We start from the raw sequence: 26,529 nt of genomic DNA, 5'->3' as shown, positions 1-26,529 counted from the left end.
AAAGTCACAATCAAGTGTGTAGTTTAAAAAAAAAAAAAAAAAAAATGTAGATGCACACTCATTCAGCTGTACATAGCAAACACCGATGGGCCCCTCTGAGCCAGGAAAGACCTTATATCTAAAACTATTTGGGAGTATAAAGTTGTGGTCACAGTGGTTATTTTCAGCTCAGTGAGTGGCAATAATGGCTTAAGCATTAATTTTTTTTTTTTTAAATTTGTACTGCATGCATATCAACCCTTTCCACGAGTAATTTCACCTGCGTGCAATTGCGGTGGGCCAGTTGCACAGCTGAAATGACTGGTAGAGTAAACCTTTATGCAAAATCATTGTGGACTTCTTAAGAACATGTAAAAACAGGAAGTGTCGGCGATTATGTCACTGCCACATATTTTGTGGAAGTAACAATGCTGTCGTTTTCCCCTATTGCTCGCGCGCATTCATGTGCGAGAATAGAACAGTCAGTGCTCTCTGCAAACAGCAGAGCTGGGGGGAGGAGGGGGGGGAGTGGAGGACGAGGAGGGGCTGACAGAAAGTCTTAGGATCAAGCTGTTCCACTGACAGAGCACTGTGCAGGCTGAACTGGTGACAGTGCACTGCACAGGGAGAGACTGTTTAAAGGAATGTGGAGGAAATGGAGAAGATGGCACCAAAAGTGAGTTCAAGTTCCCCCTCCTCCCTCACAGGAAGACTATATGAGAACAGTGAAACTTGGAGATTAAGAAAAGGTCTCTTGGAATAGTTTGGGTGTGCATGCACATGTATAGTATGTAAAGCTCTTCTGTTGTGTGTGCGTATGTCCCAGTACTCACGGGGAGTAAGTACATTCTCACACCGATGAGGTGAAAAAGACAGCATCAAGACCCTCAGATGTATCTTCTCCCCCGTTGCACTCTCTTATGTCCCACTAGGCACATCTCTGTAACGGCCCTTTATCGATCCCAATGCCTCCTTGTTTGCACTCAATCCACATCGATCGGCACCTCGCAGGGTCTCAGAGGGCTGCTACACAGCCTGTTGCCGTGACACACTGTGCGTCTATACTGTGTGTGCATGTGTGTAAAACAGTGCGTGTTTGTTTACTAGAAAAGAAGCCCTGCCTTCATATGTCTGGAGTGCGTAGGGCTGTGAGTGTCCGTCCAGTCTTTCTGTCAAGCCTTCCTGGGCTCTGTTAATGTGGCTGGAGACCTTCAGTAAAATCGCTCCGCTGTAGCATGGAGTGAAGGCCTCGCTGTCATTAAATCGTGAACGATTCAGGGCTCCATGTCCAAAACCTTGCAGCATGAAGACCTAAGCAGCCGGCATAAAAAGACGCACTTAGTAACTCTGCAGTCTTGAAAAAAGAAAGAGATAAAAATGACTCGCATGTTTTTCTTTCTTTCTTTCTTTTTTTAAGAAAACCCTGATTAATCAGTCAAGCCACATGAAAACTTTGCTTGTTATTGTTGCTACTTGATTGATTGAAGTCCTGGATCTGGGTCAAGCACTCCCCCCCACCACACACACACACACACACACACACACACACACACACACACACACACACACACACACACACACACACACACACACACACACCTTTTTCTCTCTCTCTCCTCTCTCCCTTGTTTTTTAACCCTCTCTGCCTTTTTTCTACCTAAATAAGAGCCAACCCCCCACGTCTCTTCCCTTTGTCTCTCATCTGGTCTTCTGTTTTTGTTAAAGGACAGTTGATTAATGGTGCCACAGACAAAGCCCATAGTCTGCTCTCAGCATGGCCTCAGATAGGGCTTCGCTCTAGGTAAACCAAAACACGTGTGCTCCGGACAGCCACTGGAAACCCCCGAGGAGTGAGCGAGAGAATAGGAGGGACCGAAGACTTTAACGACAGCACTCACTGATGTATTGTATACAGTGATGTAGGCCTTTCCTGCACACTCCAGATTTATCGAGATGAAGGAGTTGTGTTTAATATATACAGTCCCGGGCGGACATGTTCTGGGTGTTGCCTTTTACACTGCCTGTCGGTAACTAAGATTTAGTCGCACTACGCTGGCCTCTGTGTGTGTTCATTAAAGTATATACTTATCCTGCTAAGGTCTACCTCCCCTGGTGGGAAAGTGCACGTATTTACTGATCTTAATGTAGCAAAGAGTCATTTCAACACCTGAGTATTGTTTCTTGCCTGCAGGCTCCTCGGGAATGAGTGCTGTGCCCGTGACAGTCTTATAGATGAGAATTGCCTTATTGAATGATAACTGAGCATATTATCCCTGTGACTGCGCTGAGGTTTTTATCGTTAGTTGTCTTCGTAATGGCAGGGCCTGACACTCGGTGTTTGTGCCGCATTGGTATGGTCTAATTGGCTGCGCCTGCTGCCAAAGTTAAACATGTTTTCACTGGAATTATTACCTAGTAGGTATATTGGCTAATAACTCTTATGTGTTCAGTTATACTATATGGTACTGACACACTGAGCAATTCTACTCCATTTATATTCAGACCCTTTTTATACACTGTAAGCCAATAAAGACAAAGCATTCCGCGCTATTGTTTCTTTAATCTTCCTATATATATATATATATATATATATATATTTAGTTGTATTTGCGGCTATTATGGCTTTTGTGGCTCTATAGGTTGTGTTGATGCTGAATTCTGCTTTGCTTCTGAGAATTGCACAGAACAGCATGTGCTCCAAAAAGGCAGGGAGGTTTTACTCAGAAACCAATCGAAGAACTGTGGTAAGTTATCATCCTGTCTTGGCGAGAGTCTGCATTCATAATGACTGGAAACCAAAACATAATTGAAAATAAATTTGTATTAATCAACAAGCCTTATTATAAATTGGCCACGGGCTGATATTAGGCACAGTGATTCAGCTGACTCACAATTTAAGTATGTTGGAAAAAAGCAAAGGTTTAATAACCGTTGGCTATGCGTCAAACACATGTAAGAATAGCTTAGCTGGTCAGCAAGGTCGCTATCCAACAGCAACACCAGCAGCTCTTTGTCAAACTGTGTATACCTTATGTAGAGGAAAGGTGAAGCTCTCCCAATGAGCGTGTAGCCCTCCTCCACTGCTTTTCACCCAGACGATGTACGCATGCCAGCTTCCTGTCTTTTCCAGCTCTCATACAGAATGATCCCAAAGCCTTCCTGTGGGTCTCAGAGGGATTAGCCGTGGCATGTGGACCGCTGGAAGTGGTGACAGGCTGTTCAAGCAGATTTGTTCTATAGAACCAGAAGATTTTTGTCACAGATGAGATGAGCATGTTGGGGCAGTTGGCAAATGCAATATTTACATCCCGTTGGAGACTTGTATGGTATGGGAAGTGGAGAACATGATAAATAAATAAACTGGCGTGTTTTCAGAAGGCTGATGAGAAAATCCATTTTGGACTTTTCACAATAAACACAGGGACTGAGGCAGCGTGTTCCTTTTCCACAAGAAAGTGACTTCACTTTCGTGGGTGTCTCTGGCAGTCCTGCAGTAGAAATGTATTTTTAAACTTTTAAACTAGGTGAATTGAAACTCTGTTCATCCATACTTAGAAGCTTAAGATTTTTTCCTGATAAAAAGAAACTGCAAAGTCAACTAAATTCATGAGTGGCGACCTAAAAGCCACCCCACATCCATTTTTTTTTTTTTTTTTTTACAGAAATAAAGCAGAGTTTATTAAAGTGGTCCAGGTAAAATGCCATCTGTTGAGACTGAAACCTGCTGAGGGGTTCGAATCAGCGCGTTCACCTGTTGTAGGGAATCTGAAGCCAAGTGGCCCATCTTCACTTTATTAGACTGAGCGTCTGTTAGTAATTTATCCTCTGCTTTCTCTGGAAGCAAAACCAAAAGGCTCAGCTGTGGCTGTCTGTCCAGATTTCTTGTCACTGGACATTCAAGCCGTTTCCCATTTTGGACTGCAAGTTATTTACTCACTTACACCCTTCCCCAACACAGCCACACACACCCTGCAATGTGCACCTGCCCGGATGAGCAGATGATGCTGTAGTGCTAGAGGCAAAGTTAGGGAAGCACGGCCGTGTGTGTGTGTGTGGGGGTTTTTTGTTTTGTTTTGGTTTTTTTTTATTTTTCTTTTCTTTTCCCCCCTCCCATCTTTTTGGATTTTTTCCCTCTGTCATTACCTTTTCTGTTACTGTACTAAGACAATGTGTACCCTGTACCAAATGTACTCTTTCTCCCTAGCTCTATCCCCAGGGAGTGCCTGTTCTTTTTATATTTTAGTGAGTTTTTCGCCCCCCCCCCTTCCTGCTCATCATCACTTGCTGCACTATGGTGTTAAATTTGGTTATGTATGCACCCCATGTCTTTGATCTCCCCCTGCACTCCTGCGTTGTGTACATTGCATAACCACCCGCCGCTAGAGGTTCACCTCAACTCCCCCTCCCCCCGATCTCTTTTCTCTCTCACACCCTCGTTCCTCTTTTTTCCTCACGCCCCTTGCTCTCCCCCTCCATCTTCCTCTTTCTTCTTTGGCAGCAATCCAGGTCATCACCTCTTCCCTTCTTCTCCTTTCTATGATCCCGAACCTGGAAAATCAGTTGGTTGCTCTCACTCTCTCTGTGTCTCTTTTTCTCACTCCCTTCTTGCCATTGTTGTTCCACTCCTCTTCCCTCGCTCACCCTTTATTTCCCATCCTCACTCTCTTCCCTCTACTCATTTCACTCTCCCTGCCTCCTGCTCTCCACTCTCCCAGTGGTCTCATTAGGCATGAAGGAGGCTGCCTGTTGTGTGTATGTGTGTTCTCTTAGGCAAAGTCTCACTTGACTGAGCATGCCACTTGTACTAGCGGGGGCCTGGGCTCCATTATTACCACAAAGCTGTCACAAACAGTATATAAAGTAGCCTCCTGTTGCCGAGTTGTGGGTGAACACAGGGCATTCTCCTAACAACAGCAGCTACCACTGCTGTGCCTTGCTGGAACGATAGAGAAGCTGCTTTTTGCTTTAGCAGGCGAAACAGACGTGCATTATACAGATATAGAAAATAGGAAATGTATACAAAATAAATACACACACACACACACCTACACGTCACCTTTCTATTTGGTCGGCACATGCTGCTCCTGAGACTTAAAACCACATACCAAACACATCTGTCTCTTCTGTCTAATGACATCCCACCTATGTGGTCCAACCTTCTGGGATGTCCTCTTCCTCTACTGAGTGAATGATTATATATATATGTGTGTGTGTGTGTCCACCACTGTTTTGCTAGTATCTAGTTACAGGGATGCAGGAATGGGCCTCTGTGCTGCCTTGCTGGCAGGCCTGACCCCAGCAGGTCAACGTCCATTACCACATGAAACCTAAATGTCAAGCACGGCCCCCTGCTGTAGCCATTTGTCTTTCTCTGTAGACCCATCAGCCTAGATACACACAAGCATGCAAAGACGCTCACCTGCTGAAGAATCCTCAAAATGTCTCATTGTAACCATTTCCTTTTCTGTGGCTATATTTAAATACACACTTTGCACATTTCTTTGTATTAAAGGACTGATGCCTAGCAACAGGGGATATTGTTATTACATTGCTTTTGATAATCACCCGGATATAATTTCTTCCTACATGTTTGAAGCGTTGACTGACAGCCTGACAACATCCTGTTTTTTATCCAAGAGCTGTTTAGTTTGACCTTTTCTGAGAATGGAGTGACTTCAGTTGATGATGGACAGTCAATGAACAACACTTTCTTTTTGCTTTAAAAAATATGCAGTTTACATGTTCGTTTTCAGCTTTTAACCATTAAACACGGTAGTCTAAACTAGTGATGTTCCTGAGACATATGGTAGCTTCTTTATGCTGCGCGTAATGTTCAGTTGATTCTTGCCACACCTGCTAAAAAGCAAGGCCAGCAAGTGGCAAAAGTGTCCAAAGCATTAAAGGGAAAAAGCCATTCCTTATTTCTCACTACCTGAGCGATCCATCGACAGTTCTGTTACATCAGGCGAATGATTCATTCGCCATTTGTACGTTTATCTCTGAGGCTGTTAAGCATCAAACACCACCTCATTTGTTCCCATTGAAGTGATTTGAGTTCTTTAACCACCGGTCAGTGAGGAAATAGCATTTTCCCCTGGTACACAGTGATGAGCTCTGTAGCAGTCATTATCAGAAAGCACTCTGGCCAACTCCATCCCCCCCCCCAACACACACACACACACATTAGTGAGCAGCAGCCATCCATTTTTTGCAGATAAAGGACAGAGAGAAAGCTACAGTGACTGTACGTACACACTCGTGCACACATATAAACATATGACTTGTTTACAGGAAGCTGTCAGCCATGCGTCCGTATGATAAATAAACAGAGAAGCATCTACTTTTTAATGATGGCACATACAGGCCTACACGCCGACTATTGATGGAAAGATTGAAAGTGTTCTCAAGGGCCTTTCCAACATGACAAATAGGTCTGGATTTTTTTCCCCCCTCCATTGCCTGCTCTTTTATTTATCTTGTGCAGGAGTTTGAAGATGCAAGCGATGCCAAGCACATTTATAAAGAGCAGTGACCAACAGGGAAAACATTCAGAGCATGAATGAAAAGAATTTGATAATAAACAGAGAGAAAGCCACAAAGAGTAAAAATGTGCTTTCCTTCAGGAGACCAGAGGACATGCACAAAGTATAGTTCAAAATTTAGAAAAAAAAGAGGGTTGTTTTTTAAGGTTTTTGTCAAACCTGAGGCATAACTGCTCACCACCTCCTGCCAATGTCATCTCAGGATACCAAAAACAGCAAAGCCACCTGCATTAGCAGGCTGCCCCTGCCGTGCAGAAGATGCTCCGCTGCTCGCTTTGATAAATGTTTCATTGTTTATGCTCTTTCTTCTGCGTCTCAGTTTCTCTCTCCTCCTCTCCATCCTACATCTAGTCGGGTGAATGTTTTCAGAGACCGGCGGGCTTTCTGTTTTTTCTTTTTTTTTTTTTTTTGTCAAGTGTTGTTTCAGTGTTAGTCGAGCGTTTGATGTCTTTCTCGATTGTTGTTCATCTGCCTCCCTGGGCCGAGATCACAGGCAACATTTATTAATCTGCAGGTTCACACTCACAGCTAAGGGACTGCTAGCAGCAGGTCCACCACATGCCTTCTTTCCTTTTTCTCTTTTTTTCTCTTAAAACTATACACTGCCCCCCCCCACCTTTTTTTTTTTTTTTTTTTAACTATTAGCAAATGACCTACTTCATGAATCTAAACTTAGCTGCACTCAACCCCGAGTCAAGGGAGCGATTTGATTGTGAGTTTAGCTCGTGAAGGGAGGGCGGTGTTATCTGTGCTCCACAAAGACACAGGGTTAATTGATGCACGCCAGTGTCACTGTGGTGATTGCTTGCCTTTTTGCCTTGTTGGCTTTTTAAGTTGATTTTTAACCCCATTATCTGATAAGCCGTATGTGGCAGGTTGGGGAGTATTTGTGTGTGTGTGTGTGTGTGTGTGTGTGTGTGTGTGTGTGTGTGTGTGTGAGAGTCCTAGTTGCCTCACAAAGATGAAGAGCTCTCTCTTTACCTAAGGGGAATGGGGTTTGACAGTACTGTAGCGCCCCCACCCTCCCTCCATCCTTCTATTGAAACCCCCTCCACCCCTCCCCTCACACACCATCCCCCGCTGCTGATAAATGTGTTTTTCTTAAAGGAAGAAGGTGGTTGGTTTAGAGGAGTCTCTTTTAATGTAGCTTTTTTCCCCTGTGTGTGTGTGTGTGTGTGTGTGTGTGTGTGTGTGTGTGTGTGTGTGTGTGTGTGTGTGTGTGTGTGTGCGTGTGCGCACGGGAGGGGGGGTGCTTGCTAATGCAGTGCAGGGCCATACAGCAGGGCTACAGGCAGGCAGACTCGGAGGCAGGCCTGCAACCTCGACCTCAGCATCATTTGTTTGGACGAGGGCCGTCAGCGGCTGTCACGCGGCCCATGATGAAGTGTCAGTCGGTAATTGTCCCCGCGAAGCATCCACATCTCAGGGGGTGATGGTGGAGGGAGGGAGGACGGGAGAGCTGGGAGCTGACAGAGAGAGAAATGACACCCGGGGCTCCTCCCATTCTCTCTCTTTCTCCTTCCTTCCTTCCTATTCACTCCTCTTTTCTTTCTTGGCTTTCTCTGCACTCTACCTAAAGCTGCACCTCATAGGAAGGTCTGCTGTGTGCTTGGCTCAGACCACTGGCACCCATGGAGCTTCGTCTGGGCTCCAGTAGCAACATAATAGATGCATCATATATAGATTTGTGGGAGTATGAACTAAAATCACCCAGAACTGAATGGTGTACCTTTGTGGATACACATTACTGAGAAAGTATATTTTTAAAACCACTCTGCAGCTGCTGCTCATCATTTAGTCTTCCATTAAAAAAAAAAAAGAAAAAAAGTTCTTATCTTTCCCACATTCATCTCCGTATTGCCTTGAGCTTTTAATGGGCCTGATACTTGACTAAGAGGCCTCTTGAAGGCTCTTTGGTGGAAACATTGTTCTCCTTCACTGATCATCTTGAAAATAAGTATATATTTTCTAGCTATTGTCATTTTTGGTAATTAGATTCAGTAGAGGGCTTATATTGATTGTTCAATGTCTCCATGTAATGAAAAGCTTTTACAGGACGTGTACACAGTAGCTATTTATAGTGCAATCCATAATGTGTTGCCTTATGTCATGGGCCCTAATGCACAGCAGCCAGGCTCCTGTGCATAAATTGCCGGCAGAAGTTTGAAGATAGAGCCTTGTATGAGTGCGTCGTGATAGACAAAAGGGAGATGGAGAGGAAGGAGATATTAAAGGACAGACAAAAGCTCTTATGAAAGAAAGAAGGGGCCACAGGAGGAGAGAGGATCCCACGTGGAGAAGATGAATAGAGGCTGCATACTGAAAGATGGGCAAGGCATGTAATGGAAATGCGGAAAGAGGTGAAAAGAGGCGAGAATATGGAGGAAACCACCTTGAGATATGAGCCCTGCATTTCCACTTTCTTCCTTCTCCCATAGGACTTTGAACCACCACCGCTATCATCTCCACCTCTGTGATGGTAGGATGAAAGCTGCGATGTATGGTAGATCAGTGATGGGGTTCCTTATGGAGGAACAAGCAGAGTGAAGAGGAAAGATGAATATAAAGGACAAGGACAACAAAAGCATATGAAGAAAGGAGAGAAGAAGTGTGTGAAGGAGCATGACATAAGAGGGAAAAGTGTCAAATTAATAACAGGGTTTAGAAGGGAGACTCCGTTTTTGGCACCCGGCTTCTTATGACACCCTGAGGACAGCAGGTGAATTATAAGGAGGCAGATGGGAGGCATCCCAGCCTTTTCCCTCTGTCTGTCTGTTGGCTGCAGGTGGAACACAGCCTGCCACTCCTGCTGTCTAAATGAGGAGGTGCTCTCCTCCTTCTCCTCCTCTCCTCTGTGTCTCTCCCTTATACACACTGCTTCTGTCTTTCTTTCCTTTAATGGGGCACTGGCCTGGGGCGCCGAACCTGCTCCCTCTGGAGCAACACACATACAGCGTGCACACACACTGATCATGCATTACAGAGACTCCTGCATGCCCTTGCACATGGTGCGATACACACACACAGAAATGGAGAAGCAGGGGAAACCACAGCCCCCCAAATTATGCCCCAGTCTGCGAGATGATGAATCTGGTTGGTGATTAGTTAGTAGAGGAGGGAGGCACACTGCATAGGCCCTTTAATGGGCCATAATTTGGGAAGATAACTGTATTGTCCTATCTCTCTTGACATTTAAATCTAATCAGACCCTGCTGGTTAGCACTTTGGTCCAAGACAAGAGGGAGCCTGGGAGGGATAAAAGACAGCAGAGAAGCATTGGTCCATAGTGGGTCATTGATCCCTGTAGGGCAAGGCTAAGCAATTAGAAAACAAGACCAAGTGAAACATTATTTCATGCATTCCCTCATTTATGTGTTTATTACTTTTGCTTTGTTTTGTTTAACTATCACCACACAGAACGCTGAATTCAGTATATTCTAAGGGATGTATATAAAGTTCCTTTTCCTTCCATACGCACATGATTATGTGTACACAAGCACCACTAGTGAGCCACTCCAAGGCCTCTTTTGTGCTCTTTATTACCACAGATGAGATGCTCAGTTTGATTAAGACTTCTCTTTTATCCTCTTCATTAGCAGAGGAAAGCCACGGTAGCAGCCGTGGCCCATGTAAAGAGGGGCATGAATTAGAATCCACTTATTCCATAGACTGCCACTAATTCCACTCAATGGCGTTTAATGGCAGGGAGTAATAGGAAAAGGGTGTTTCTAATTGTGTCTTTGGATAGGGCCGCGTGTGCTGAACAGCTGTTTTGGTGAAGTAGGCTCCTCAAAGAGGCCGAAGTCCAGCGACAGCATTGGAGGGCCCGCACAACTCCGTTCGATCGAGCTCACCAGCAATAAATGCTCGTAGACGAGCCAATTTCCTCTGGCGGAGCATCCTGCAGAGTGGAGGAGCTGGGCCTCAGTCAATGAGAACCACCTGGTGCTGAGGGAATGTGATTAGGCTTGGCACTGCTGTGAGCGAAGAGCTGTTTTGTTAAGGCGGATTGAGATGCAGGAAGGGGGGGAATCTCGCCTGAGTTTGGTTTACTGGAGAAATATTGACATTAGGTTTTTGTCAGAGCGAGATCTGAGACACAATGTTGTTTTGTTGGTGCGCAATTAGAGGGAATTATTTTGGTGGCAGCATGTGTTTTACGTTTTGATCTTGGTACCGATTGTCGACTCGGTTGGAGCGTGGGACACGCCACAACAATGGGGTTGTGGGTTCAGAATAGTTGCGCAAGTGGCTAACCATACGGAAGATTAACGCTTTTTTTCTGCACTGATGGGAATTTTATTGCAACCTCAAAAATGTCTGGAAATCCACAGAGAATGGCGATATTCTTTGCATGGCAAGATGTAGCTGTCGCATGGCCCACCCATGCTACAGCTACAACGAATGGCATTCATTGGACTTTGTCACAGTGCATCACTATAACAAATAAGCCTTCAGAATAGCCTTCTTCTATTTAAGCTAGCCTCAGATAGATGATCACAAATTTTCCTTGTGTTGTTGGGTTGTTTATTAGAGGTGGGAATCACCATACAACTCACGATACGATAATATCACAATACGATACGATATTATTGCAATTTTTAAAAATATTTTGCGATATTCAAATTCTGTACATAAAGGTAAACTTTATCAATATTAATTTTATCTAATATCAAAGTCTCACACTCAGTCTTTCTCTCATTTCAGTCAGTTTTATTGTTGACAAACTGAACGGTTTGTATTACAGTCTAGTCCAACTTAACTGAATGCAACCATCTGGTACAATTATAGCTATTCTGAACCATGCAATTTATGAAAACTATGCAGCCCATTCAGCAACTGAAGAATTTGAAAGTAAATTAAAACAAAATATAATTTTACATTAAATAAAAAAAGTTTTAAACTTAATTAAAAATGTCTTAAATTAAAATAAGTAAACTGTCATGTTTATTGCTGCCAAAAAAAAAAGTTAAACACATTTGGACAGTGAAGGAATGTCAGGGTTCTTGCTCAGAAAAAGGGATCAACGTGCTCTGAAGTCAGAGCATGTTCCAGTCCACGAAAAAATTGTTTGTAACAAAATATCGATTTCTGCTGTCGATACATTATTAGCAAACAAAATATCACAATACTACACGGTATCGATTTTTTCCCCCACCCCTATTGTTTATGATCATTAGTGATGACTTAGACCTTACAAGGTTTAATAAAAATTTTCTTGCTGTGGCCAGCTATCATCACATCCCTGAGTTTATCTGGCTTACCTGGAGGTGTGTTCTAAAACAGTCTGCCTGTGTTTCTTGTTTTTGCTGACTTTTTGTTTGTTGTTGTTGTTTTTTTGTTGTTGTTGTTTTTTTGTTTTTTTTAATCATGTGACCATATTCTTAGCTCTCAGCAATAAATTGTGTGACTACTGTGTTATTATTACCCACAGAAATGGCAGCCAAAACTATGAAGAGGGCTGTACCTCCGGGCTGCTGCACCATTCATCTGAAGCCTTGTTCCTTTTGATGCGTATTTAATTTATTTGACCTTTTAATTTAACCAGACATGTCGGACCTTTCCCAAGATTCGGTTTTCACTTGTAAGAAACCGTCGCTGTGTGTGTGTGTGTGTGGTGCGCTTTTTGTGCGCCTTCCCGCAGGGGTTATCACAGTTGAGTGAATGTTGGCTTGCGGACAGTAGCTCTGATCACATTTGATGATGGAAACGCATACCACTGAGGATTGTCTTTGTGTCTCTGTGTGTGTGTGTGTGTGTTTGTGTTTGTGTGTGTGTGTGTGTGTGTGTGTGTGTGTGTATACAAAGCAGATTGTGGAGGTGATGATAGTCCTGCCAGTGTCTGTAGAGGGTATTAATCTCACTGTTTATGCATGTTTGTCTTTTATCTTTTCTTCTGCTGAGTCTTCAGCTCTACATTCCCAGCGTTGATGTTTTTCCACCTCAAACCATTTTTTCCTCTTAATACATCTGTTTGTGTGTTTGTTTTTTAAAGAAATCTCAGTGTCATCCCTTTTTCCTCCATTTTTTTTCTTTATGGCCTGTTCGCTCATCCTCCTCTGCTGTTGCCCTCGTTGCCCCTCTTTCTGTTCATCTTTTAATCTCCACTCATCTCTCCCCAGTCTGGATCTTGGCATTTAGGCCTCTAATTGAGCTGGCATCCCTTGAATACTTCATGGAAAAGAACAACAGAGAATCCCACCATTGTTTTCTGTACCCTGTGTTCAGACACAGAAGGCAGGGCCAGTCTGTCTGAGTAAGAGAGAGAGCATTTACAATGGAGGGGGGGGGCAAATAAAAAAAAATGTAAAGATTTTTCAGTTTCATAAATGTGCATTGCCCGAATTGACTGTCTGTACATTTAGGAGTTGATTGCATGAAGACAGCTGACAATTTTTTACCAATATAAGAGTCAGTGTGACAGAGTAGTTCATGGCATGCAACCATAAATGCACCAGCCTCGAGAATACAGTCAGTCATGATTAAGAAATTAAACCTGGAACTTATCCTCTTACACTTTCTGTCTTGCTTACCCTGAAGAAATCTCCTCCTCCTCCTCTCAGCTGAGCACACCCCTCGTTCCAGAAGAGAGAAATGAAGCACTGGTCTACTCCTTTTTCCAGAATGTGTTTGACAGCTTCTCCAAGCTCTCCACTAACAAATCCCAGCACACACTTGCATGGAGACACACATTCACAAATGTTTTGGAGCAAATCCCGTGTGTGTGTGTGTGTGTGTGTGTGTGTGTGTGTGTGTGTGAGAGAGAAAGGAGAAAGTGAGAAACTAAAAGAGAGTTCGCACAGCAACCTTAATCTATTTCTATCTTCAACTTAGTTTGCTTCTTCAGGTGAGAGGTAGATGAGGAAAGTGTGTGTGAGAGAGAGAGAGGGAGAATGAGAAAGAAGTGTTCTCTAGTTGCAGACTGAAAGAGGACCCACTGCAGGATGCCCTTCAGGCAACTAACACACAGAGAAGAAACTGAAATATGAAACAGTGGCAGCACATACAGTATAAGATAGAGAGCCCACATTCATACACACACTGACAACTACACCAAACTCCCCCTGTGTGTGTGTGTGTGTGTGTGAGTGTGTGTGTGTGTGTGTACATGTCTTTGTTCTGTCTGGCTGTCCTCTTGGCACGTAAATCATAATGGATCTCATTATCCAGCTGGGTCGGCTTGGTGGGGCCTGTCTGGCAGGAGATGATAGCTGGATGGCTGAAGGGCTTCCATAACACATACACGCGCGCACACACACACACACACATACACAGGCACATACTCAGCTTTATCCATATATGCATGCCATTTAGCTTGGATAGCTTCTGTGGGAGCATATATGTTTCATTTTCACTCAAATAACATCAACAGACGGACACACACACAGACACACGCACACGCACGTTTATAGCCCATCCAGACACAATGGACATTAGCGGCTCAGCTTGCCGTCAGACAGAAGGCGAAGTGATGCAGAGCAGAGGGAGGGACGGATGAAAAATGGAACTTATCCTCTTACTCCCTCTCTCTTGTCATCCTCTCCCCACCTTCTTTCACCCCCCTCTTCTTTCCTTCTTTCTTCCTGCTTATATCCTATCCGTCACTTGTTTGGAGGACACAGCAGATGTCGGTTTGTCCCTCGAGGTGAGCGGGCGCTTGTGCTGCCATATTTTTCCTCCTTATCGTGGTACAGTTTCCCACACAGACTGCAAGAGAGGCATGAATCACACGTGCACGCCACGCTGGTTTTGAGTTGGGGAGTGGTGTGTGGGTGGGTGTAGTGGGGGGGGGGTAATAATGTTTTGTTCCAGTAAATCACATGTTTCGTGAGTCTTGTACACAAACGCATACGCACGCTGGTGCCATTTGGTATCCGAGCAGTGCTCAGAGTTATGCTGTGAATACAGGCGGAGCAGTTGGTTGCTCGTAACACGGTTAGGGCCTACACCATTTGTCTGGACATGACCATTACCCAAGCCAATTACTGGCTGGTGTACCGGCGACTCGCCAACAACCTAATGTTTTCCCGTCATGGCTGCCCCCACCGGCCCGAAACCCCTTCCTTTGCAAACACACACACGCAAGCAGAAGGAGGGGGGGTAGAGAGGAAGGATGGAGAGCCTGAGGCAAAAAAACCCCACCCCATCGACTTGACTGACTGATACACCTAATAAACTTTCATTTAAGCTAATGTTCCTCTTTTTTTCCTCCCCTCATCTTCTCACCATCCCTCCCCCTCTCTCTTTTCTTACTTTTTTTTTCTCCTCATTGCTACTCTCCTCCTTTCCTCCTCTGTTTTTCAATTTTTCTGTCTGTGCGCCAGAAGAAGGGCCTCTCCGAGCAATCGATGCAGGCAGTCCACCAACCGGAAGCCCAGTTGGCCGAACAGCACACCACTCAATCAGTCTGAACAGCGACACCCAGGGTTTCTGGCAACCAACTGAGGTAGACGCACTCTCGCTATATATACAGCAGTAGATCCTGAACTGAGCTCATTTGATAAATCATGTACATATCCTGCAACAGCAGTAAATGTCATGCACCAAGTTTTATATATCGAAACGAAGCCAAATGAATCAACAGCAATACATCAAACATTCACACTCATCTCTTAAATAGCGCAGACATGCCAGAGTGTTTTGGAACGGGGACTCTTTGCCACCGCCAGCCCATATATCTTTGAATACTCTAGGTGATATGCTAATTTAACTTTCAGACAAAACAGCTGTTTGTTTTCCTTCTATTTATAGGCTTTGTCTGAGACCACAGCTGGCTCAGTATGTACATGTGTGGTTTTCCCTGTACTGGTTACTGTGTCAGTATGTGTTGACAGTGGACACGCTCTGTACAACCACACTGTTTGTAGTTGCTTTACTTTCACTCGTGTGTGTGTGTGTGTGTGTGTGTGTGTGTGTGTGTGTGACTGAATTGTAAATTTTATGTGAGGTTTCATTGCATTCATGGCATTGTGTATTTTTTGCTAACCTTAATATATGTAAGTGGTGTATTTGTTCTTAGTTAATCTGTTGTAAGTGTGCAGTACAAAGGGGTTTCTGCTCTTTGTCTCAATTTGTGTCGAGTTGGGAAAAGGCAGGAATTTCCCCCCCTTTTTTTTCCCTTAAAAATAGTACCTTGCTCTTTTCTCCATTTGTTTGATTAACGAGAGCTGCATACTCCCATCATAATAAGAAACTATAGCTTTTGCTCACAGAAGTAAGTAGTTATTTTTAGGGCTGCAGTTTATGATTTCATAAGCTCCTTTCAGACACGCGCTCCTTTTCATTCATCTGACAGCATCTCGGCGCATCGGCTTCGTGTCTGTTACAGCTTTTACAGAAAGGAAAAGCTGTGACAAGCATGCTAGTTTTGAACCTGTAGCACATGGTTACCCTTGAGACTTGGTGACCTAAACAGCCTAGCTAAATCTAAATCAGAAATGTAATGTTCTGTGCTTCGATCTGCTGATATTTTATTTAGATTTTCAAATATTTCTTCACCTCAGGTTTTGGATGGATCAGAGCGAATATTATTACTGCCTTAATATAAAGAACAGTAATCACAGCCTTTAATATAAGGACTCAGATATGTCAACAGGATTCCTGGGTGCAGATTGCTGAAACTGTCGGATTGAACGTGAGTGAATGTATGAAGAAGAAGAGAAACTTAAGGGGGAAACATCTTTTCCCTGAAGGAGGAAGAAGTCTCAGGGTTTTATTTGTTTTTATAATGCCTGGCCCTGCATAAAACACCGAGACATGACCACAAGGTTATTAACTGCACGCGTGGCTCAGCTACGGAGTCTATATCGTAGTCTCGTATGATTCAGCTCTTGAGGTTGAATGAAATGTTCCTATTAATGAAGAGGCATGCACAAGTTTAGAACTGAGTGTACTTTTTCTGCATCTTTGGGGAAGTACACATACAGAACTCTCCAAAGTAACTTTTCATGTATGTTGACTTTCCTGTCATTACAGATTAAATTGCCTATAAAACACTACTTAAGAGTAAATTATTTACCTGAGCGAATAAAAAGTCTGCGGCAGCACAGATTAACATGACTCAGCAGTAACAGCTACAGCATGAGTTAGTTTGGGTAGCTGCTTTTGGTCTCACTGCCAAGTTTATTTCATACCTGCAGCTATAGGAATTCATTAGTTTCCAAAGATAGAGTTGCATGCAGTACTTGCACCTGCTGTTCTACTTTAAATCTTAGAGAGTTTAAATTTCAGTGTCAAAAAGGAAACTAGAACAAAATGATTACTGATTAATACCCATCTGAATCTGATAATAACTGTTTATCCAAGATTGTGTAGTTTAATATTGGCTGGAGTATCTAAAAATGTCACATCCTAAGCTTCACTAATTGAAATAATTAAGGCAGTTACGTTAGGTCACTAACCAAAGTAAACCATAGCAGCTCAGTGTCTTCAGATGCCATAGGTATTAACAAGGAGAAGAAGAAGAAACTCCTGTGCACACATGATGTCAGCAGGCAGACAGTGCACTGGTGTTAATGACACTCTCTGGTCTGCTTCTTTCAAGGACCTTCACTAACTCTTGATACATTAGTGTTTTCTCCGCTGAGTGCTTACCAGTGTGAAGTAGAATTGCTTTATTTCCCTCCTTTACCCATTGACCTGCAGGTTCTATCACTTTGTTGTATGCTTTATGTATCCTCTGCTTTCTCTTATTTAAGTGTTTAAAGGGAGCAGAGACTTTACCGCTACTTCTTCAATGTGTGGGTGGTTTTCCTCCAGATTTTGACATCGAGATTTCTGCCTTGCAACCTATACGATTAGCCAAGCCGCATTTCTGCAACATGCACAGACTTCAAGACTTCAAAGAACTCACCCCACCCAGCTCTATATGATGCAGCGCTGCTGTCTCCTCATCCATCCGAAAGTGTAGGCTCGGTATGCTTTGTAGCTGGAGGTGTGCTACTGTAGGCGAGATAGACAGTCTTTGTATTTTTATTTTTTTTTAATAAGTTGGGCAATAACAATAAATCCTACAGGCTAATCACACACTCACCAATAACCCGCCCTCCCCCACTGAATGCAGAGCGATGCAGCATTACTCTGCCGCCGCCTTCAATTACGCCATTCATCATGCATCTTATCTGGCCGCCGGTTTGATTGAGTGTGCAATGGGAGGCACTGCAAACCCTGCATTCTCTATACCTCCGTGTGTGTGTGTTTATGTGTTGGGGGTGTTGACAGGAATGGAAAACTGCATTTGGGGGGGTGTGGGCACATGCGAGTGTATATAGGATTTATTGGGATGTATGATCGTGCGTAGAAATGTGTGAGTGAGAGCACGGCAGATCTACAGAAGTGTATAAATCAAACCGGATGATCGTCCTCCCACTCTGATCCACTCTGTCTCAGCAAGTGCATTCCTCTTTTTTTCCCTTTTTTTTCATTTCTACTGTCCCTTTGCTTCCTTCCATCTCTCTCGGTCCTTTTTTCCCTTCCAGCTCCTCCTCCTCCCCCTCCTCTTCTCCGTCTTCTTCTCTGTAACAGATTTGTCTGGGGGCCCCTGTCTAATCTCCAGCAGTGCCGGGTGTTGGGAGACGGGCGACAAATTTTAATAAGCAACTGGGCGCTGTAATTTAGCGGCCTGGGAGGGAGATTAAGCTGATTGATGCTGGGCTCGCCTAATGGTCCAGCCTACGGCTCCCAGCCCAAATTGGTGGTAATGAAAGTTTTGTGCAAATTGAGATGGAAGAAAATAAGGCATCCTCTCATCTTCCCTCACTCTCTCTCTATCTTCATTCATTCTTTGTATTCCTCTCTCAGTTTCTAGCTCCCTGTTCATTTTCTCCTCTGCTCTCAATCTTTTTGACAAGGTGCGTCTTTCCCTCTGTCTCCCTCCATCAAGCCCTCTCTTTCCTCCCCTCCTTTTATTCTTTATCTGTTTCACTTTCTCTCTTTCAAGCTGTCCTTCATATCCTCCGCCATCATTCATGCCTTCTTGGCTCTTTGTCTTTCTTATCCTCTTTCATGCTCATTGCTTGCTCTGCCTCTTTACCAAAATCGATTTGTCCCTCATCTGCTGTCTCTCTCTCTCTATATTTCGCTCTACGCTGTCAGTAGTTTTTCTCAGGCACGCTTAACTCCGTTCAGTATGTTTTTATTTATTTCACTCACAGGCTCATTTGCTCCCTCCCTCCTCTCTTGGCTGTAGAAGGAGTTTGTGTGCCCTTGTGGTTTGCAGCTGGTGCAGGAGGTGTTGTCTGCATCGCTCCTGTGTTGTCAGGTCAAATTCATCTAGATCTGCAGAGAGTTGTCAGAAGAGGGCCTGATGGCTGTCTAATATTTTCTTTCTTTTTTTTTCCTCCTCTGCTTTTTCTTCTTCGGCCCTCCAAATTACTTACAGCTGGACCGTCACTCTGACGGGCTTCATCTGCCTTGCATTATTAGGCTGTGGAGACACTTTACAGGGTATGGCGAATGTGTGTCTGTGTCCAGCACCTTGTCCTACTGGCAAACTGTGTTTCATTCAATGTGTTTGTCAGATTGTTTTATGATACTTCAGTTCCAAATCATATCAAGCAAATCTCAGTTTAGTTCCGGCAGAACTGGTTGTCTGAGGGTTGAATTTGTTATAAATAAATGCATTTTCTGCTCTCTATTTATATAAGAGTGGTAACGTGTAACAGCGGTTTTGTTTTAAATAGGATTCGAAGCAGTGAGGGTTTCTATGGCATCAGGGATGAAAGAGCCCCCCCCCCCCCCCCCCCCCCCCACAGAAGCAGAAACTTCATAAAGTTAATGTACAAAGATGCAGTGCCACGGATCTCTGTGTTGTGTGGGGAAGGAGCATGGGAGTGAGCTCACTGCACTAAGGATGTTACCTTAAAATGACTTCTGTATGGGTGTTTGTATGAGGCACAGGAAACTAGGGTTTCATAAGTCTTGCATGAGCAAATCAGTGTCCTTACTAAATCTTCAACTTTCTCTGGCCACCACTCCCTTAAGCGAGAGAAACAGAGAGAGGGAGAGAAAACTGTATGCATACTGAATGAAGGGAAGCTGAGAGTGGCCTCGGGGAAAATGAAAACAGCAGCTATTAGCATGAAGTGATGGTGGTGGGTGGGGGGAAGGCAGCGCTAATCCACTGGTACTGGAACACTGCGGTACTGTATGTAGCATTAGATATTTTTGCTGTTATGAAATCCCCCCCTGAGGATGGATGTGATGTTGTAAACTCACACGGGATTTCTGGCCCTCGAGGACTTAAGCGTATGATGTGTTTACATGTACTGCATACGTTTGTGTATAGATGTTTGTGTAATTTATTGAGGTTGTGCAGACATGTGACTACCTGGTTGTGAGGGGAGAAATGAGTATTACCCAACTGGTTGTGAGTAGTTGCTGGAGGTTGATGGCAGTCGCTGGGAAAGTGATTGCTAAAGACCCAGTCACACAGGCCTACAGGCCGGGTCATGACCCCTTGGCTACCACATGTTAGTAAGAAAAATGTGTATTCCTCAACTGTTTGGCAAAAATCTCTGTAATTGCTTTGGTTACTAGCATATTGCTGCAGTTATGGTTTGAATGGCAGACTTGTCTATAAACATTGTCCAGTTACTCTCTGAGTAGGGAAACAAAGACAATTGTGCCTTTTGAAAAACCACAAAACTTTTAATTTGAAGGTAAAGCTTCTCCGTTTTTGGTTTGTGTTGCAGTTTTTTATTGTTTTATCAGAAATAGTGTGATTTCTTTTTTTCTTTTTTTTTTCATTTGTTTTTTTTTCTTTTTTTTACTTATTTTTGCATGTTTCATTTTGATAGTAATTACATTTTAATTATTGTTTAGCACTTTTGTGTCTTTTAAAGCAATATATAAATAAACTTCACTTACTTAATGCCGTAACCAGTAAGGAAATACACATTTTTTTTGCTAACAACTAGTGGCTGTTAGCATGTCCAATATGTTGGACAACTTTTAAGCAATGTGTACACAACATCGCGTGAGAAATCTCAATACACTCACTGATTTCCTTGTGTGCATGTGTGTCTGGGTGTGTGTGGGTGTTAGCCAGTTCCCGTTGCCTAACAATGTAACTAACGACTGTCTCACTTTTCTGTCCCATCTTCTCTTAACTTCTACTCGCTGTATCTTTTTTTTCAAAGGGTGAGGCTGTTGATGTCCTCCTCCTCCTTTCTTGCTGCCCCTTTAAGTTATGGGTCACTCTATCATTAAAAGCATCGCTTCTCTCTAAAGAAGCTCGCGTGTATTATTCAAACTTGATCACGAACCCTCACATCATTAAATAAGGGACCAAGCTGAGTTCTCTCTATCACTCAATGGGAGATAGGTAGGAGGTAATAGCACAACATAGTTTCAGAGTTTCCCTGCATACAGCATGTATGGTGTCAAAGTAAGTATTCCCTCCTTTGTTTTCCTTGAAGGCCCCCTATTAAGTGTATTTCCTAACTCGTGTTGCACAACGAGCACGCTTTAGCAATATCCTGGACAAATACGAACAAGAAGAGCATTTATTTCAAGCCCACTCTGCCCTCCAACCGAGGCTCAGAGAAAAATTTTCAAGGCAACCAGAACGACACTTTGCAGCTACAAAGAAGCAAAGTGGGGCAGCGAAGCCTGTAAATATGTGGCAACTTTCTCTGAAGTTTATCTTGGCAAAGGGCAGCCCTTGTTGATGGCTCGCAGAAGTATGTGGTTGGAATTCCAGACAACACAGTATAATCACCACTTTCCAAGTCTGCCTAAATACAGTGTGGTCAAAGATTAGACATGGCCCACCTCCACAGGAGCTGTTAAGGCTTTTCTAAAGTTCACGCTTGGCTTGCCAGCATGGTTTGTTAAGAGTTGATTGTTAATTTTCCTTTGGGGGACAGAGATAGAGGAAGTTTTGACGGACAACACGAAATGCGGCTTAAACCGTAAACTGACAGGAGTTTTTAGTTCCTGTTTTGCTTTGTACACTGGTTGCTTGTTTTAAAAATTTTGGTGGTTATGCATGCAGTGATTTGGCACCGGTTAGCACTTGCTTTAGTTTTTATGGAGGTCAGTATGTCGTGCTGTTTCTTGGAGAGACTGTAAGACATGGGCATTTTAATAACTACACCCTTGATATAGCAGAAACAATGGGAAATGCAACGCTGCTCCTGCTATTTTCTCTTTTCTTTGCCTCACTGTGTTTAGATTTAGGCACAGTATGTTTGAGGGTTATGACTGCAAATTATCTACCTCCCTCGATGCAGGCTAGTGGAAGGGCAGTAATGCAAGAAACTGAGAGCATATGAACAGTTTCTGTTTGCTGAATGCTCTCCTCCCACCTCATAGTTTCATGGTGGATGATGCTGGGAGGTATTAAATGAGCTGACTGAACGGTTTGAAATGCCCTTTTATAAGATAGTGGGATGTGCCTGATGGTATGGGCTGCAGGGAAGGATTTTCTTTCTTTTTTTGTGGGGGGGGTTCATTTGTTTTCCTGGCTGGTTGCAAAAGATGTGAAGCAAGGTAAGGGAAAATGAGAGGGGGAGGAAAGGAGAAGGGCGAGGTGCTGATGGGAAATAGACGAATGGCGTGCCAGTGTCAGAAGTGGTCATGTGCTGAGGAAAGACTAGGGGAGAATGAGAGGGAGGATGGAAGGAGGGCTTGACTGATTAACCTGTTTACCTCCATGAAAATGCTCCGGGCGCCACTCTGATTAAAGTTCAGTCTTCCATCTATCATCGCCGTGGCCGGCTTGAACCTTCAGAGCTGCCGATACCAAACACTGTCAAAACGATCGAGCCTCCAACCCGCACCACCTCCACACTCCTCCAGCAACAAGCCTATTGCTCTCAGTCAGCAGCATAATTTGCATCTTATACTTGTCACTTCTTCACTTGTCAGTAAACCTTCAGTTAATCTTCTCTCTGTCACTCTTTCTTCCTCACCTGCTGAGTTTGTATGTGTGTCTGCCTTTTTATCTACTCCTTCCAGTGTGCTTCTGAGCTTCTTCCTCTGAAGACTCCCCGGGAATGGTCCTTGTGTGTCTTAGCCCGTTTCCTCCGACGATGTGCTTTCCCAACTCGAGGCTTTTAGCACCTCCAGCATAATACGATTACACCCGTTTGGGGACAGGATATTGTTAACGGCTTTCTATAAATATCCTTTCCAGTCCAGTCACAGTAGCACAGCAGCACTACAAGCGGACCTGATGCAGCGATGGGCAGAGGCGGGGGCTGCACACGGTGTTCTGGCCACTCAAGCACAAATGTTAGCCCTTTAAAAGCTTTTTGCACTGTCCTAAGACCAGACGGAAAAGTAGAAGACAGGGGTTGACAATTAGATTTGAGTATGGGCCATAATGGCTTCCTTGCAAGTGCATACGGGTGCATCGATGCAGTAATGACTGTCTGAAAGAGACTTTATTCTCTACGGAAAAAACAACATCCTCAGCCAAACAACAATAATTTGTTGTAATTTTGATCATCCGAGGAAGAAGGAAGTTGGGTAAAGTTTTGAAATAGCCTCAAAGTAACTCAGAGACCATAATGGGGATAATAAGAGTGAACATCCCATTCAGTAAGATTATTACTAGATTGTTATCTGGCAGTAATTTGGGTTTTTTGATAGTTCAGACCCAAACATGCTTCATCAACATCAGCCTACCCAGCAAAGCTTGTTGGAAAGACGTCGATGATGACTTTTTCGGCCATGTAAACATCTCTGAAGTTTGTTAAAAAGCAGGAAGGAACTCTTCCTTCTCTACAGCATAGCAGCTCAATCCTTGATTATACTTCCCCTGTCCACAAGTCTGCTCTGGTCCATTTGGGTCAAAGTGACAACAATTTCATCTTCAGGTGGTGAGGACAGGGTTTGCACGTATGTCCGCGTCCCTGCCTGTTTTTTTTTTTTTGTTTTTTGTGACCACATGGACTTGCCCATGGAAAATTTCCCTTACAATACACCAACGATGGATGCGCCCCAGGTGGCGAACTTCAAGCGGACTTCAAAGCGGAATAACAGGAATGACTATCCAGCCTTTGGCTCTCTAGCAGTCCGTGTCCATAGCGGTGTATAATCAAGGCTTAAGTCGAGCAGCAGCTTCAAGCCCAGAGCTTCTAGCTTTGAGGTGACATTGTAAACTGCTGCATCCCTCTGATACCTTAGCATATGAAAGTTAATTTTTGACTGTCTGCAGCTTCCACTTTTGAATCAATTTTAAGCTGATTTTTAGCCGTCTTGGATGTGTACAAGCCACGTACAGCTCTAAACACGAATTGGTCCCTGTTTGTAATGAAGTTGGAAAATCTTTCAAATTGTTAATAAAAGCCCCGAAAAGGCAACTTTAAATGTTGAACTTTTTTCATCGTGCATTCCGATATAGAGGGATGTCTTTTTAATGACCAAACATATCTCAGAAAACAACATAAATGAAAGTTTAAGTTTCCAAAAACTGTGCAAAAGGTATAAATATCTAAAATCTCTTTCTTGAAGATATAAGACTCTTTATTCTCTTATTTTTACCAGAGCCAGACTGCTGCTTTCCATCAGAAGAGTTTCCACAAATAATATAAACTCACAATGTTTGAGTTTACAAGAGTAAATATCCCTGCAGGGCATCAGTGATATAGTAAACCCGGTATTGCTTATGAATAATATAAAAAGAAAAACAAACAAATGTTTTTTTATACTAGACCGCATCTCCATACTACCCGTCCTGTGGTGTGGAGTCAGTCACAGTGGTAACTAATATAATATATATATTTTTCATTTTGCTTTAAATTTTTAACTGTTACATTTTCATACTGATTCAGTTAAAATGATGTGATTTTTGGATTGTTTACAATCAGCAGTTTCCCAGTAGATACAGCTTTGTTACAAATACATGAACTGTATTGTTTTTAACTTTTTAAGAGTGTAATTAATGCAAAATTTAGACGTTAAACAAAAGCTGGAAAAAAAAAACACCAAACAGTAACAAACAAATAATAATCCGTCCCAGTTCAGATCCTGTCGTATTCCAAGAAAACCGTGAAAATGGATTCATTCACAGATTGCAGGGAAGTATTAAAGTATTAAAAACCTCGATTTCACTCTCTCCAGTGTTCATGGGCTGCTTTTCCTCTCGCTTCTCTGCAGGATGTGGCGGAAAATTAGGTCAGTGTGTTTGATCGCGCTTTCACCCGTTCCCAGGCAGTCATCCCAACAATTTTATTGTATAAAACACTTCTTTGTTTCCCGCTGCTCATTCTCCGTTTCTTCCCTTCGGCCTCTCTCACGTTCTGTCTCTCCTGCTGTCAGTGAAAATTGACTGAAAACACATGGGCATCAGCTTGCCCAGTTATGCCTCAGCACACAACAATACTTGGCGTTGTTCAAACCAAACAGCAAAATATAAGCAGCTTTCACCAAAACTATGCTTCTTGCTTTGGATTTTCCAAATGCAAATGGTTGCATTTGTTTGGGATTTTTAGCTGCTTGGATTGTATGGGGAGGATTTATTGTATGCATTTCACAAAGATATCAAAGATAGTAGGACATTGTTCTTAATTCTGAGCTGATCAGTGAATATGAGCATGTACATAGAGTGTTCAGAAAACCAGCTTAGAGAGTGTTATTGCTAACCCTGGGGGCAACAGGAAAGGTCTGAGGTGATTTCTCTTCAGCCCAGACAGCCTATATGGTGTTACAGCAGCCGGTGATGGACTGATTTAATCCCACTGATGCTGCTCGTAAGACACAGGAAGAGGCAAAGTTACGCGTGCATGCACACACACACCCACACCAAGTCACCCTTTAGTCATAAATGTGGTCATAATGGAGATTGTGCATGTGTGTTTGTGCGTGAGGGAGACAGAGAGAGGTCAGCAGGGCTAACCAGTCCCCTGGCTGTTCTCAAGGTTAATGTAAGACTGACAGCAGCCACCGTTAGCAACCTTCAGATGGTTTCCACCTCCTATGTGGAGAGATGATTCATCCTGGTGGCAGCAGTGCATTAAGATGTAACCGCTTACTCCCAGGTGTCACTCACCCTTTTAGACAAGAGCCTACATCATAATTTTACATTTCCTATTAACTCGTATTATCTGCGCTCAACCACAATGGTCCATTAAAGGGAATAGATGCTGCCGTTACTGCCTCATTCGCACATGTCACTCAGCTCTTGCTATATGTCGTTATTTCATGTCACGCCACTGTCTGTTAATTGAAATACCACAGGCATTGTCTGTAAGGTCCATTACTGGGGTGGGGGTTAGGGGCGAGAGTCGTTCCTAAGTGTCGGCGCGGCTTTAGGCGCGAGCTCGTTAATTTATGTTTGACTTATAAGTGCACGGAGAGGTGGGGGCGGAGGGGAGGTGGGGGTAAATGTAACCAAGAAGAAATGCGCACCGGCATGTCGAAGTCTCATCCAAGCCATTGAAAACTCATTTACATGTTAATGCAAAGTCATTAAGCAGATGCTCCTATCTAGTGCTGGTTGATGTTTACCGTCTTACTCAAGGACACTTTGGAGAGTTGTGTTGCAGAGTGAATGAAAAGAAAAAGTCTTAAAAGTTTTCAGTTTTCATTGTTTTAAGTTAAAACATTTCGTTTTTTTGTTTTTTGTTAATGATATGTTTTTAATGCAGATTCATTATATCCGATTAGCACAGCAGAAGTTTGTGCAAATTAGCGAGCAGCTTCTGCAAGGCTGAAAAGTGCAAACTGAAATGAATTTTTAAGCTTAACTTAAGAGGGAGTTATTGGTTGGAGGTACTGACGAGGATTAAATCCATGCAGCATGCAGGATTTTGCAAATAGCAGTACCAAATGGGGAAGGTTGGTGGTGATGTTCGTATGAAGAGTGATGATGTTGTTGCCTTGGTGTCAAGCGAATGTCAATCAGTCAATTAGCCAATCAATAGTCATCTTGCGAGCGCCTGAGGACACTGGGGGAAGATCTTCCTGAAACACTTGAATCAATTAGTTTTTCACCTGGGCCACAGGCTGTCACTGGGGTGTGTGATCCACTTATATCCACGTGTTTATGTTCTTTCTTTGA

General features: G+C 43.4%; 1 protein-coding gene across 1 annotated transcript in view; it reads left to right on the top strand.

Moving 5' to 3' along the window:
• Positions 1-26,529, top strand: part of raraa (retinoic acid receptor, alpha a) — a 140,907-nt gene that overhangs the window by 25,194 nt on the left and 89,184 nt on the right. Inside the window, exon 2 of the mRNA XM_086303188.1 lies at positions 14,846-14,967. The gene's annotated coding sequence lies outside the window, so the exon portion shown is untranslated. The remainder of the gene's footprint in view (positions 1-14,845; positions 14,968-26,529) is intronic.

This window comes from Aulonocara sp. 'chitande type north' Nkhata Bay, linkage group LG8 (genome assembly GCF_057382095.1).
Source record: "Aulonocara sp. 'chitande type north' Nkhata Bay isolate Kocher_YH1m ecotype deep benthic linkage group LG8, A_spYH_male_GT1.1, whole genome shotgun sequence".
NCBI lineage: Eukaryota > Metazoa > Chordata > Actinopteri > Cichliformes > Cichlidae > Aulonocara > Aulonocara sp. 'chitande type north' Nkhata Bay.
Note: the sequence above shows the minus strand (reverse complement) of the source record. Positions and strands in the feature narration are given on the sequence as shown.